This window comes from Lolium rigidum, chromosome 5 (assembly GCF_022539505.1).
Source record: "Lolium rigidum isolate FL_2022 chromosome 5, APGP_CSIRO_Lrig_0.1, whole genome shotgun sequence".
In the NCBI taxonomy this organism is placed as follows: domain Eukaryota; kingdom Viridiplantae; phylum Streptophyta; class Magnoliopsida; order Poales; family Poaceae; genus Lolium; species Lolium rigidum.
Genome location: NC_061512.1, coordinates 261432168 through 261445571, shown reverse-complemented (window position 1 = coordinate 261445571; position 13404 = coordinate 261432168). Strand labels below are relative to the sequence as shown.

The window sequence follows — 13404 nt, the reverse complement described above, 5'->3', positions numbered from 1 at the left end:
TTTAATAAAGGACCGTGTGCATCGTCATGATGCAGAAACCGGGGTATATCCCCATTTCAAAAAAAAAACTAATTGAATCTAATCTATGGAATTGGAAATCTCGAAACCTGGATCTAATCTAAACTAAGAACTGATCTAATCTATGATTTTGATCGGATGTTGCGCCCCCGAGGAGAAGATCTCCCCGGGGGCGGCACGATGCGGAAGTGGTGAGGAACCTAGAATCGGCGCCGCGAGGCTAACCGCTCTGATACCATGTAGAAAGTTGTAGAACCCTAATATTTGTTTCGTTGTTTATTGTGGTGACCCTCTTGGGGTATATATAGAAGTACACGGAGGGAGGAGACTTGGAGTACAAGTAGATGAGTCCTAGTCTATTTAGAGTCTCTATATTATTCTAACAGTGCGCACATAAATATGATGGTGTACTTTGTACATATGTCTATTCTGTATTGTACTTGTATCTAGTCAGCGGTGACCGTGGCATCCCAATTTCGAAGTGGACAGCTAAAATCTAAACTCCAACTCACTCGACTCCTAGACCAACCCATCTAGAATTCCAGAACATTGCATTATTCAATCATCTGCTTCCGTGATCGAACATTCGTGGATGCTGCGTGTTTGTGGAGACATTTTTTTGACCAAGGTTCGACGCAAGTACTTACTCCATATAGCAACAACAATATATATTGCCTAGAGATAGCTAGATCAACAGATAGCTAAGATCTTTGTCCTATCGATCCATGAATTCGCGGGTTCTGGCCTGTTGTGTCATGGCCCTAATAATTTTGTTTCTGCCGTTGAGCGCCTCGGATGACCGGCTTGTCCCTGGCAAGCCGCTGTCCCGCGGCAACACCATCGTCTCTGATGGTGGTATGTTTGCCTTGGGTTTCTTCAACCCTTCCAACTCTACACCAACTAAGCTTTATCTTGGCATATGGTACAACAACATTCCTGAGCTCACCGTCGTGTGGGTCGCCAACCGTGAAACTCCGGCCAACAACACCACTTCCTCTACCCCGATGCTCTACCTCACCAACACCTCCAATCTCGTTCTTTCCGACAGTGATATTAATGGCCATGTCCTTTGGACAACGACAAATGTGGCCACTGTCCCGGACTTGTCTCCCCCGACGGCTGTGCTTCTGAACACCGGCAACCTCATTATCCGATCCTCAAATGGCACCATGCTGTGGCAGAGTTTCGAGCACCTTGTGGACACGTTCCTTCCAGGTATGAAGCTCCGGATCAAGTACAGCACGCGCAACATGGAGGAGCGCCTGGTATCCTGGAAAGGCCCTAGCGACCCCTCACGGGGGCGCTTCTCCTATGGCAGCGACCCGAGCACGCCCCTCCAAATGTTCCAGTGGGACGGGGAACGCCCGGTGGCTCACAGCCCCCCATGGACGGGGTTCTTGGTGAGGAGCCTACGCCAGGACCAGTTAGCGGAGGCCATGAACACTACTAGTCATATCATGTACATGGCTGTGGTCGATAACGAGGATGAGATCTACCTCACCTATAGTCTCTCCGACGGTGCACCGCCCTCAAGGTTTGTACTGTTATACTCTGGCATGTATGAGTTTCAGAGCTGGAGCAACAGGGCTTGGGCTATCGTCTGGAAGTGGCCGTCAGCTGAATGCAATCACTACAACTATATATTGTGGCCTATATGGGTACTGCGACGAGACGGTGTCACCGGTTCCAGTGTGCAAGTGCCTGGACGGTTTCGAGCCAGCAAACATGGAGGAGTGGACCAGTGGCAGGTTCTTGACGGGGTGCCGACGGAAAGAGAAGCTACGCCTACACGGGTGCGGAGATAACTTCTTGGCCTTGCCGGGGATGAAGTCGCCGGACATGTTCACGCTGGCTGGAGGGGGGCACAGTACGATAGAGGAGTGCGCAACTGCGTGCAACCACAACTGCTCCTGTGTGGGATATGTGTATCGCAACATGAGTGGTGGCAGGTCCGGAGGAGATTTGATGGCATGCTTGCTGTGGATTGGGGAGTTGGTTGACATCGAGTCCGGTGGTGGCGAGACGTTGTATCTCCGACTTGCAGGCATCGGTGCAGCAGGTGGTAACAAATTTCAGTTTCTGTTGTACTCCTACTTCTGTTATTTCAGCTAGTTCCGTTGCTGCTTTTGACTATGCTAACATATATACTCCTAATTCTACCATTTTCATTTTCTAATGGTATATGTATATGTATGGTGTAGGTCAAAGGATAAAGGGCAACGCAGTCAGGATTGTGCTACCCGTTTTAGGCAGTGGTGTTCTGGTGCTCATCTGCATTTCCCTTGCATGGTTAAAATTAAAAGGTCCGATTAATTGACTCTTCTTAGTTATAATTTAAATTTGAGCACCTTACAAGAATGTATCTCTCACCACATGGAACTTGGAGTTTTTGTCTAATATCATAATACACTTTTTTTCTTCGAGAATTACCATAATACACTCTCATATCACACAATCGTCTACCCCCTATAAAACTAGATTAAATAGCTTACACACACAACTACGTGCACATGCAACACACGCGTACATGCAACACACGCGCACACGCATGCATGCATCCCTTACCCTCCACCCCCACCCTCGCTCCATATAAAATCAGCCAAGTCAGTCATGGTGCTTGTTACATGGCTGGGGCTTCCCCTTTTCGAAAAAAGATGGTGGTTGTTACATTGCTGCTTTTTAATTTTATTCGTGTGGTGGGAAGGTTCTAATGGTCATTTTTTTTATATGTGGACCCCTTTTCATATGTCATAAGAGATAGCCACACAACCCAGTATTTCCCTTAGTTTTGACTCAGAAATTAGGGACTGTTATACTACATCAATAGTTCTAGGTGAATCTTTTTCTTTTTTATGTTTTGTATGTGTTCATTAAAATCGAAAATGATTCTTGACATTTTGGGAGCAGACAAGAACAAAAAATGGAGAAATCCCAAAAGGAAAAGATTGGATGGTACTAGTATATTTGGTGAAGCTGTAGATGGGAGCCCTCCACATGATCAGGAATTTCCATTTGTAAGATTAGAAGAAATTGAACTTGCAACGGAAAGTTTCTCTGAGACATTCATGATTGGACATGGAGGCTTTGGAAAAGTATACAAGGTAACTCGCTCAATATGTAGTTTCCCGTTATTCAATGAGGGTAACTATTTTTTCGTATTGCGAAGTCAAATCTGATATACCCATTATATTTCTACAGGGAATATTAGCTGTGTTGAGATACATATCTTGTATATCCGGATGTGTATCCTCTGTAGTTATTGTATAGCGATACATATCTTTGTATTTACTATTGGACCCGTCTCCTTCCTTGTATAGTCGAGGACGTGGCCTATATATGTACCGCCATATGCATCCGATCAATACATCGAGCATTGCATCTCTCTCTACATGGTATCAGACACCTCCTAGATCCTAAACCCTAGCCGCGCGCCGCCTCTCTCTCCCGCGCGCCGCACCCCCCCACCCCTAAACCCTAGCCGCGCCGCCTCTCCTCCCTCTCTAGCCGCGCGCCGCCTCCCCTTCCCCATCATGTCAACCCCTAGCTCCAACCCCTTCGCCGACTCCTCCAACCCCGACCCCGGCCAGCTCCGCGCCGTCGCCATCACCGACCATGTCCCCGTCAAGCTGTCCACCACCGCCGCCAACTACCTCGCCTGGAAGACGTACTTCTACCTCCTCTTCCGCGAGTACAACCTGCGCGATCACATCGACGACACCGCCGACCTCCTCGCCTGCGACGCCGACTGGCTGGCCATCGACGCCACCATCATCCGCTGGCTCTTCGTCACCGTCTCGCCGGACATCTTCAAGACCGTCGTTCGGGAAGGCGATGATGCCCGCACGGTGTGGGGAAAGATCAACGGCCTCTTCACCAATAACAAGCTCCAACGTGTTGTCTTTTTGCAGCAGGAATTCTTCGGCACACCCCAGGGCGATCAAACCTTGGACGCCTACTGCCTGCGCCTCAAGGCCATCTCCGGCGAGCTCCAGGACCTTGGGTTCCGGATTGGCGACGAGCTCCTCCTCTCCACCCTCACCGCCGGCCTCAACGAGGACCTCGGCAACGCCGCCTCCAACCTGACCCTCATGACCAACCCTACGTTCGAGCGGGTGGTCGACTACCTCCGGCTGGAGGAACGGCGGCTGAAGGGTGTGCGCACCCGGGTGGTTCACACCGCTCTATGGGCCAGCGGAAACAGTGTTCTCCCTCATGGCGGAGGAGCTCCACCGGCGCCCACCCCCGCCCCTCCACAACCTGCGCCTCAGCCGCAACAACACCAAGGAGGAGGGGGCGGTGGCCGCGGCCGTGGCCGTGGCCGTGGTGGTGGCCGTGGCCACAACGGAGGCCCCGGCATCGTCGGTCCGCGCCCCGGGTACTCACACCCCACTCCGCCGTGGGCGGGCGGACACAACCCCTGGACGGGGGTCGTGCACGCCTACACCATGCCCGTCCCGCGCCCCCCGTCCCCGGCACCGTCGGCCCGCGCCCGCCGACGCACCAGGCCTTCATCGCCGCGCCACTGCAGGCTCCCGCCGGCCTGCCCTATGCTCCCGCCGGCCTGCCCTACGGCGGCCTGATGCCGCCGGCCCTGACTGCCCACTGGGACTGCACGCTGTACACCGCCCTTCAGCACGCCCCCTCGCCGGGCGCTTACTCTGGCGGTGGCAACTGGTTCATGGACACCGGAGCCTCCGCACACATGGCTGCTCACCCGGGTAACCTTTCCACTTCATCTCCGACATCCACTTCCTCTCGCATCATCGTCGGTAACGGTGCTGGTCTTCCCATCTCTCATATTGGCTCCACTCCTTTTCCTTCTAACTATACACCATTGTCTCTTAATAATGTCTTAGTTTCACCACAACTTGTTCAGAACCTAGTTTCCTTCAAAACTCTCTCTCGTGATAACTCTGTAACTGTGGAATTTGACGAGTTTGGTTTTTCTGTAAAGGACGCCCGTACCCGGATGGTTTTGCACCGCTGTGAGAGTCCCGGCGACCTGTACCCCGTTCAGCCGTCTCCCTCCACTCACGCTGCACCTCGGGCGCCTTCTGCCGGCGTCGACCTTTGGCACGCTCGTCTTGGCCATCCCAGCTCCACCTCGCTCCATCAAATAATGAGAGGCTTTTCTTTTTCATGTAATAAAATGGCGGCTCACTCATGTGACGCCTGCCGACTAGGCAAACATGTTCGGCTTCCTTTTAGTACTTCATCCACAGTTGCATCTTTTCCCTTTCAATTACTTCATAGTGATGTATGGACGTCCCCTATACCGAGTCATTCTGGTTTTCTTTATTATCTTGTCATTCTCGATGATTTTTCTCTCTTTGTCTGGACTTTTCCTCTTCGTAAGAAATCTGACGTTGCCTCCACACTCACCGCCTTTTATTCTTATGTGTCTACGCAGTTCGGTCATCCCATCCTCGCCCTCCAAACTGACAACGACAAGGAGTTCGACAACACCACCATCCGCACCCTCCTCTCCACCCACGGCACCATCTTTTGCCTAACCTGCCCATACAGCTCCCAGCAGAACGGCCGCGCCGAGCGCGTCCTACACACTCTAAATGACTGCGTCCGTACCCTCTTGTTCCACGCCCACATGCCCCCCCCCCCAGTTCTGGCCGGACGCCCTCTCCACCGCCACCCTCCTAGTCAACCTACGCCCGTGTCGCCCTCGCTGGAATTACACACCTCATAATCTCATGTTTGGCTCACCCCCTTCATACGACGGTCTCCGCATTTTCGGTTGTCGTTGTTTCCCTAGCACCGCTGCCACCACCCCTCATAAACTCGCACCTCGCTCCATTCCGTGTGTATTTCTCGGTTACCCGGCTAACACCAAAGGCTACCGTTGCTATGATCCGGTCTCTCATCGCGTCATCACGTCCCGGCACGTGTACTTTGACGAGCACTGTTTTCCATTTGCGCAGGAACAGGTGAGGACTTCTCCTCCCGCGACTGACAGTCCGCGGCGTCGCGGCCCTACCTTGGTGGTGGTCCCTGGCTCGGCAGCGCCCCCGCACGCTCCCTCTACTCCAGCTGCGACGCCTCCCGTGACGCCCTCGAGCACTGTCTCGGGCTCACACGTGGCGCCCTCGAGCCCCGCCTCGGGCGCCGCTGCCTCGCCCCCGACACCGCCCGCGTCGCCCTCGAGCACTGCCTCGGGCACCGCCGTGTCATCTGCGCCCTCTACCGCGTCGCCCTCGAGCCCCAGCTCGGGCGATGCCTCGCCTCCGGCCCCGCCTCCGCCTCCTCCGCCGCCGGCGACGGGCCCCCTCACGCGCGCCCGTGCGGGGATTCGCGTCCCGAGCAGGCGGTACCCCTCGGACGAGTATGTCTGCACCGCGTCGACTTCCGCGCCTTCAGCAGCCACACCGTCGCCCCTGCCCGCCTCTGCCCGGGCTGCTCTCCGCGACCCACAGTGGTTTGCGGCCATGCGTGACGAGTTCGACGCCCTGCAGCGGAACCAGACATGGACGCTTGTTCCCCGCCCCCCTCACGCCAACATCATCACCGGGAAGTGGGTCTTCAAGCACAAGTTCCAACCGGACGGTACCCTCGACCGCCACAAGGCGCGGTGGGTGGTTCGTGGTTTCGCCAGCGCGCCGGCGTCGACTTCACCGACACCTTCGCCCCGGTTGTCAAGCCCGGGACTATCCACACTGTTCTTCAGCTCGCGGTCTCCCGTGCATGGCCCGTGCATCAGATGGACGTCTCCAACGCCTTCCTTCACGGCCATCTAGAGGAACAGGTCTTCTGCCAGCAGCCCACTGGTTTCGTCGACAGCGCCCACCCCGACCATGTGTGCCTGCTCTCGCGCTCGTTATACGGGCTCAAGCAGGCCCCACGCGCACTGGTACCCGGCGCATCGCGGCGTTTCTTCACCAACTCGGCTTCCGCTCCACCCGCTCCGATGCATCGCTGTTCGTGTACAACAATGGCGCCACTACCGCGTACCTGCTGCTCTACGTCGACGACATCATCTTAACGGCCAGCTCCACGGACCTCCTGCGACAGCTCACAGAGCGTCTTCGCGCTGAGTTTGCTCTCAAGGACTTGGGGCCTCTGCACTACTTCCTCGGCATCGAGGTCGTACGTCGCACCGACGACTTCTTCCTTCATCAGCGCAAGTACGCCCATGAGCTCCTGGACCGCGCCGATATGCTTAATTGCAAACCCGCGGCCACGCCGGTCGACACGAAGTCCAAGCTCTCCGCCACAGACGGTTCCCTGGCCACGGATGCGTCATCTTATCACTCCATCGTCGGTGCCCTGCAGTACCTCACCTTGACTCGCCCCGAGCTGCAGTATGCTGTTCAACAAGTGTGCCTTCACATGCACGCTCCGCGGGATCCTCATTGGGCTGCGGTCAAGCGGATCCTCCGCTACATTCGTGGTACCATGGACTTCGGTCTCTCTCTCCATGCCTCCACCGCCACGGACATCGTCGCCTACTCGGACGCCGATTGGGCCGGCTGCCCAGACACGCGTCGCTCCACGTCCGGCTACTGCGTCTACTTCGGACCTTCGCTCATCTCCTGGTCGTCTAAGCGACAGCCCACGGTCTCTCGCTCGAGCGCCGAAGCGGAGTACCGGGCTGTTGCTAACGCGGTTGCTGAGGTCTCCTGGTTGCGGCAACTCCTCGTTGAGCTCTCATGTCCTGTCGCCAAAGCCACCGTGGTCTACTGCGACAACGTCTCCGCCGTCTACCTCTCCGCCAACCCGGTCCACCATCGCCGCACCAAGCATATTGAGCTGGACATCCATTTTGTTTGGGAACAGGTGGCTCTTGGACACATTCGAGTTCTTCATGTGCCCACCTCCCAACAATTTGCGGATATCATGACAAAGGGTCTTCCTACGGCATCGTTCGACCAGGTGACGCTTCGACTGCGGGGGGGTGTTGAGATACATATCTTATATATCCGGATGTGTATCCTCTGTAGTTATTGTATAGCGATACATATCTTTGTATTTACTATTGGGCCCGCCTCCTTCCTTGTATAGTCGAGGACGTGGCCTATATATGTACCGCCATATGCATCCGATCAATACATCGAGCATTGCATCTCTCTCTACAAGCTGGTCAGGAAGTTGCAGTCAAGAGGCTAAGTAGAGATTCTCAACAAGGAACAAAAGAATTTAGAAACGAAGTAATTCTAATTGCGAAATTGCAACACAGAAACTTAGTTCGACTTCTTGGATGCTGCGATGAGAGAGATGAAAAGCTTCTGATATATGAGTATCTCCCTAACAAGAGCTTAGATGTTACCCTTTTTGGTACATTACTAGTAACATACATACATTGATTTTCTAAGAAAACTCAAAAGTACTTTTGCTTACACTTGTTTCTTTGTGTAGATGAGTCAAGAAAATTGTTGTTGGATGCGGATATGAAACCCAAGATAGCGGATATCCAAGAAAATTGTTGTTGGATGCGGATATGCTTACACGGTTTAGCATGATCAAAGGGGTTGCAAGGGGACTTCTTTATCTCCACGAAGACTCAAGGTTCACCATAATTCATAGGGATCTCAAAGCTGCGAATGTTTTGCTAGATGCGGATATGAAACCCAAGATAGCGGATTTCGGTATCGCAAGGATCTTTAGTGATAACCAACAAAATGCAAATACGCAACGAGTTGTTGGAACATAGTAAGTATGCGTTGTGAAACGCTAATTTTTTTTTTTGGTAAACCCAATTCCATTTAATTTCTAAAACTAAAATGATAAAGCAGTGGATACATGGCTCCTGAGTATGCAATGGAAGGCGTCTTCTCTACCAAGTCCGATGTCTATAGCTTTGGGGTGTTAGGGCATCTCCAACCGGGCGACCCAAACGGACGCGCTGGGCCGTCCGTTTTGGGCCGTTTGCGTACCCGAGCGGACGCGCGGACGGAGCCCCGCGTCCGCGCGTCCGTTTGGGTCGCACGCTGCGCCCAACGCAGCGGCCACCCATTTGGCCATTTGGCCTATTTCTTTGGAAAATAGGTCCTCTGGCCACAGATCCTTATAAACAATGTCTAACAAATATAGAATAATATCTCGTAAACATAGAAAAATATATAATAAACATAAAATATTATCAAATAGCATAAAATATTATCAAATGTACCATGATAAATCAAATAAAATGTGCCATAGTTTGAGAAAAATATAAAAATTACAATTGAGATTGTCTAACTCAATTTGGGCGCTCGAGGATCTCCTTCTGTCTCTTCTCGAACCAAGCTCTCTTTGCCTCGCTCATGTTGGTCAAGTCGGCGTTCATGATGAGGTTGTCCTCGGCTTGGCGTTTCAGCTCAACTTCCTTCGCCTTCAGCTCCACCTCTTTGGCCCTTGCCATTGCTATGAGCTCAAGTTCTCTCTCTTTGAGCTCAAGTTCTTTAGCTTTGGTCTTGGCCTTGACCTCTTCAATCTCAAGCTTCTTCTGCTGGACATCAAAGAATTTCTTCCTGTCTTCTTCTTTCTCCCGGCGCCTCCTCTCATCCCTCTTGTCCGTGGACACCTCTCTGTCCGCATGCATCTCCTTCAAAGTGCTGTACAATAGCATGGACGAAGCATCACGCTTCATGTCGGCTTTGGTTGACTTGTGGCCGCGTGGACGACTTGCACGAGAAGCGGAGCTACCGCAAGGCTGCCCACCATCAAGGTCAATGACAGTGGCATCTTTGGCGGGATTGTTGCCAGTCAAGGTCGCCATGTACCCCTCGTACCCCTCCTGGAACTTGGGGGTGCCGTGGAGTTCCTTCCAACAATGAGGGAAGGCAAAGGTCTTCTCTCCATTGTTGAGTTTGTAGAATTCCAAAGCTCGCCACACCTAGAGCAAAGTGAGACAACAACGATAAACAGATGTGCAAACATCGGATGAATAAGTTGACGTTAAGAATCATACCAAGTCCTTCACACCCATGCCACTAACGGGGACCCGCTTCGCGTGATCATACGCCGCCTGGAACTTGTTGCATTCCATTTGAATTGCTCCCCACCTCTTTTGGAGCGATATTTCGCTGCGGTCGCTCTCAAATGGCTCCTGTCCATATTTGCGATGTTCATGGAAGTATTCATAGATCCGGCGCCAGAATGCGGTCCCCTTCTGCTCGGCACCCGTCAACGCATCTTGCCCGATGGTCAACCATCCATCGACGAGCACCTTGTCCTCCTTCTCCGTGTAGTTGCCGGTTCGTTTGCTTACCCGGCGGGCTCGAGCTTGTGCAGCTGCGGCTTGTGTGAGGGCCTCACCGAACAACGGCTCCTCCGCGATGTTTATGCTGCCGGGACCGGCAGTTGTGCCCTCCTGTGTGTCAATGGGAGGTGGCTGGGGAACCTGCTGTGTCGAAGGATATGGCAGGGTCGTCGGCATTGTCTGCGCGAAAGACGGAGGGGCCTGCATGGTGGACGGTGACTGCGCGTGCGCGGCCGACATATCGTCGAACAGGTTGCGTGCACCGGCCATCGCAGCTGCTTCCAGGTTCTTGGGGCCTTTGGAGTTCGCCGGTGCACGGTTCAGGTCAATGGACGAAGGTGACGGCCCCGTCATGGACTCGCCCACCTCCGGTGACCCATCCCTTGACTGGTACGCCTGCCGCCCTGAATGCGCCCTCATTTCGTGCCCAAACGGGGCAGTCGGTGGGGCAGTTGACCTTGGAGGAAGGGGCCGGGTCACGGACGAGGCCGAGCTCCCCCCCGAGGCCGCGCCGGTGCCGGGGATGATCATGTGCTGGCCGAGCGCTGCGTGGCCGTAAAAGAGCATGGCCTGCGCCTGCTGCTCTTGAAGGAGAGTGGTCTTCGCGAGCGTTTGGAGTTCGAGGAGCTGCTCCGCTGCCCGCACCCGCTCATCCTCGGCGGCGGCGGCCTTCTTCCGCAGATCACACGCCCTGCGCCGCACCCCCCGTTTCTTGCTCTCCATCGCCCTCTGCTCCGTGGTGAGGTCGGGCTTCACCTTCTTCGTCGGCGGCCCGGGCTCCACGACCACCGGAGCGTCCAGTTCAGGAGCCGCCTCCACGGCAGGAGCGGCAACGGCCGCGGGCAGTGCGTCCTCTCGGATGGTGGCGGTGGTGGCGGCGGCAGTCGCTTCGTCGGCCATCTCTAGGTTTTGGGAGTACAGTGGAGTGTTTCTGTTTTGGGAGGCAGACAGGCGGGCCAGGGGCGGACAAGGGGAGGACGCGAGCGACCAGCCTTTCGCGTCCGCGGCCACGCAAACTCGTTCCAAGATCGGGGCCGGGTTTGGCCGCCCCGCACGCCGCGGCCATCCGTTTTAGGGATGGGTCCGCGCGCTGGGCCGCGTTTTCGTCCGTTTCGACCCATCCGGACGCGCGGCTGGACGGGCTCGCCTGGCTGAGATGCCCTTAGTGACTTGGGATACCATTTTTATTCCGCGTGCGTGCGCACTACATGCGATATTTTCTTGTTGCGGTGTTGCCTTTAAACCTGGAAGGTGAGGTTTGCCTTTCCTTTTGTGATTTTGTCCATGTCCAATAAAACTCCTACGTCCGTATGAATATGCACCTGGGAGGCAATGGCTACGAGCCTACGAGAGGACGGCCGCGGAGCTAACGGCATCTCCAGCAACCCCACCCAAAACAGTGATCCATCTAGTTCGATTCTGACTGTTTGGGTTGCCCCGCACACAGAAATTGGGTCGCGGTCCGGCCTGTGAGGCCAGCGCCTCCAGTGACGCGGTCCATTTGGTCAACAAACAAATCAAATTCAAACGAAAAACTAAAGCGCGTAAAATTTTGAAAAGATTTCATTCGGTTGTTAAGGCGGTGCCGGATCCGGCTAGTGCTTACACTACGGGAACAAACTTCTGGGCCGACGGCCCCGCACCGTCGGCACAGTAAGTTCACCGTCGGCACCGTCCTCCTCGTCGGCGTCTCGTCGTCGGCACAGCTTGGCGTCGGGGTTCGCGGAGGCACCGCCGGGCGCAGCAGGCACCGTCGGCACAGCGCACGCCGACGGCTGGACGGTGGCCGCCGGCCGCACCATCGCCGCCACACCCAGCTCGCCGTCACGCCGGCCGCCGCCAACGTGCCCACCCGTGCCGACCGCGTGAAACCGCCGCGCACAAGCTTCACCTTTTTTTTTCCCGTAACCGGCGGGAAACCGTGGCGATTTGAGCTGGAAAAACGCGCGAAACGGCAGAGCTGTGCCGACGGTGACACCGTCGGCACAGACCCCGCCATTTGGCACAGTTTATGGGCCCGTGCCGACGGCGACACCGTCGGCACAGCTGCTGCCCAGTTTTTTTTTTCCCGATTTTGCTCCATTTGCACAAGCAATTGCATATAAAATAGCAAGATCATATATGAATTGCATACATATAGCTCACATCACGGATATAGCACAAATATGGCACAAATATGGCACCAAATCCCAAATTTAGTACAAATATAGCACACAAGCAATACGGTACATATAGTCATCCTACATAGATCATTCTACACATATAGCATGTGTCATGTGCTAGTACAATGTAGAAACTATGGTGGTGCACCACCCGGCGGACCCGAGCACCGATCTAGCTCCGCCCGGGTGAAGTGAGGCCGCACTACTTCGACGGTGCTCGGGGAGGTAGAACCACGACGAGAGCCACCTGAAGCAGTAACCATGCCGAGGTTCGGGCAGAAGCACCAGGAGAATGGCGACCGGGTGCATCGGCGCACCACAAGGAGTGTCGCTCCCGGATTCTCCCAATCCCTACATGTTGGAGGGAGTTAGCAACTTAGCCATGTCACACCAAGTTAGCAACTTAGCCAAGTTAGCAACCTTACCGAGGTCAACCGACGCCGACGCTTGTACATGCAATAGAACTCCTCCTTGGACGGGAACACCGGCGCCGGCCCGTGATGAGGTGGCTCGGGGAGTGGTTCCTCTCGCACTCTAGCCATCATGAACCGAGTGAAACTCGCAAGGAACGGGAGAGCTAGCTCGCATTCAAACATGGGGACTTATGATGTTTTGCAACCATAGAGATTGAAACTTACCGCCATCTCGGTTGCTCGTCCACCGGACATAGGCATCTTTCACAAGGTCATGCTCCTTAATCTTCTCGAGATACTCTCGTAAGCTACCGCATAGGCCTCCTCGAGCCGAGTCTACAATTTCGTAAATAATGCGTCTCATCAACATAGCCATTCGAAGAACAAGAGTCAAAACAGAGGATGAAAGTGTGGATGACTTACATCTACCTCTACCCGAGAACGGCATGTAGTCCGCGAGGAGGTAGCGTAGCCGCCGGAGGGAGGGTAGCCTTGATCTCGCGTGAAGTTCCTCCGAGGCTTGAAACCCCCAAGCAAGGCAGCGTGACGTCCATGCGCTGGCCGGGACCCCGCCAAGAAGCATCGCCACCTCGCCGACCGGCTCGGTCATCGGGTCCTC

The 13404-nt window shown here is 54.5% G+C and overlaps 1 pseudogene; it reads left to right on the top strand.

Annotated features, from left to right (window-relative positions):
• Positions 1-743: 743 nt before the first annotated feature.
• Positions 744-11683, top strand: LOC124657550 (annotated as a pseudogene).
• The last annotated feature ends 1721 nt before the right edge of the window (positions 11684-13404 follow it).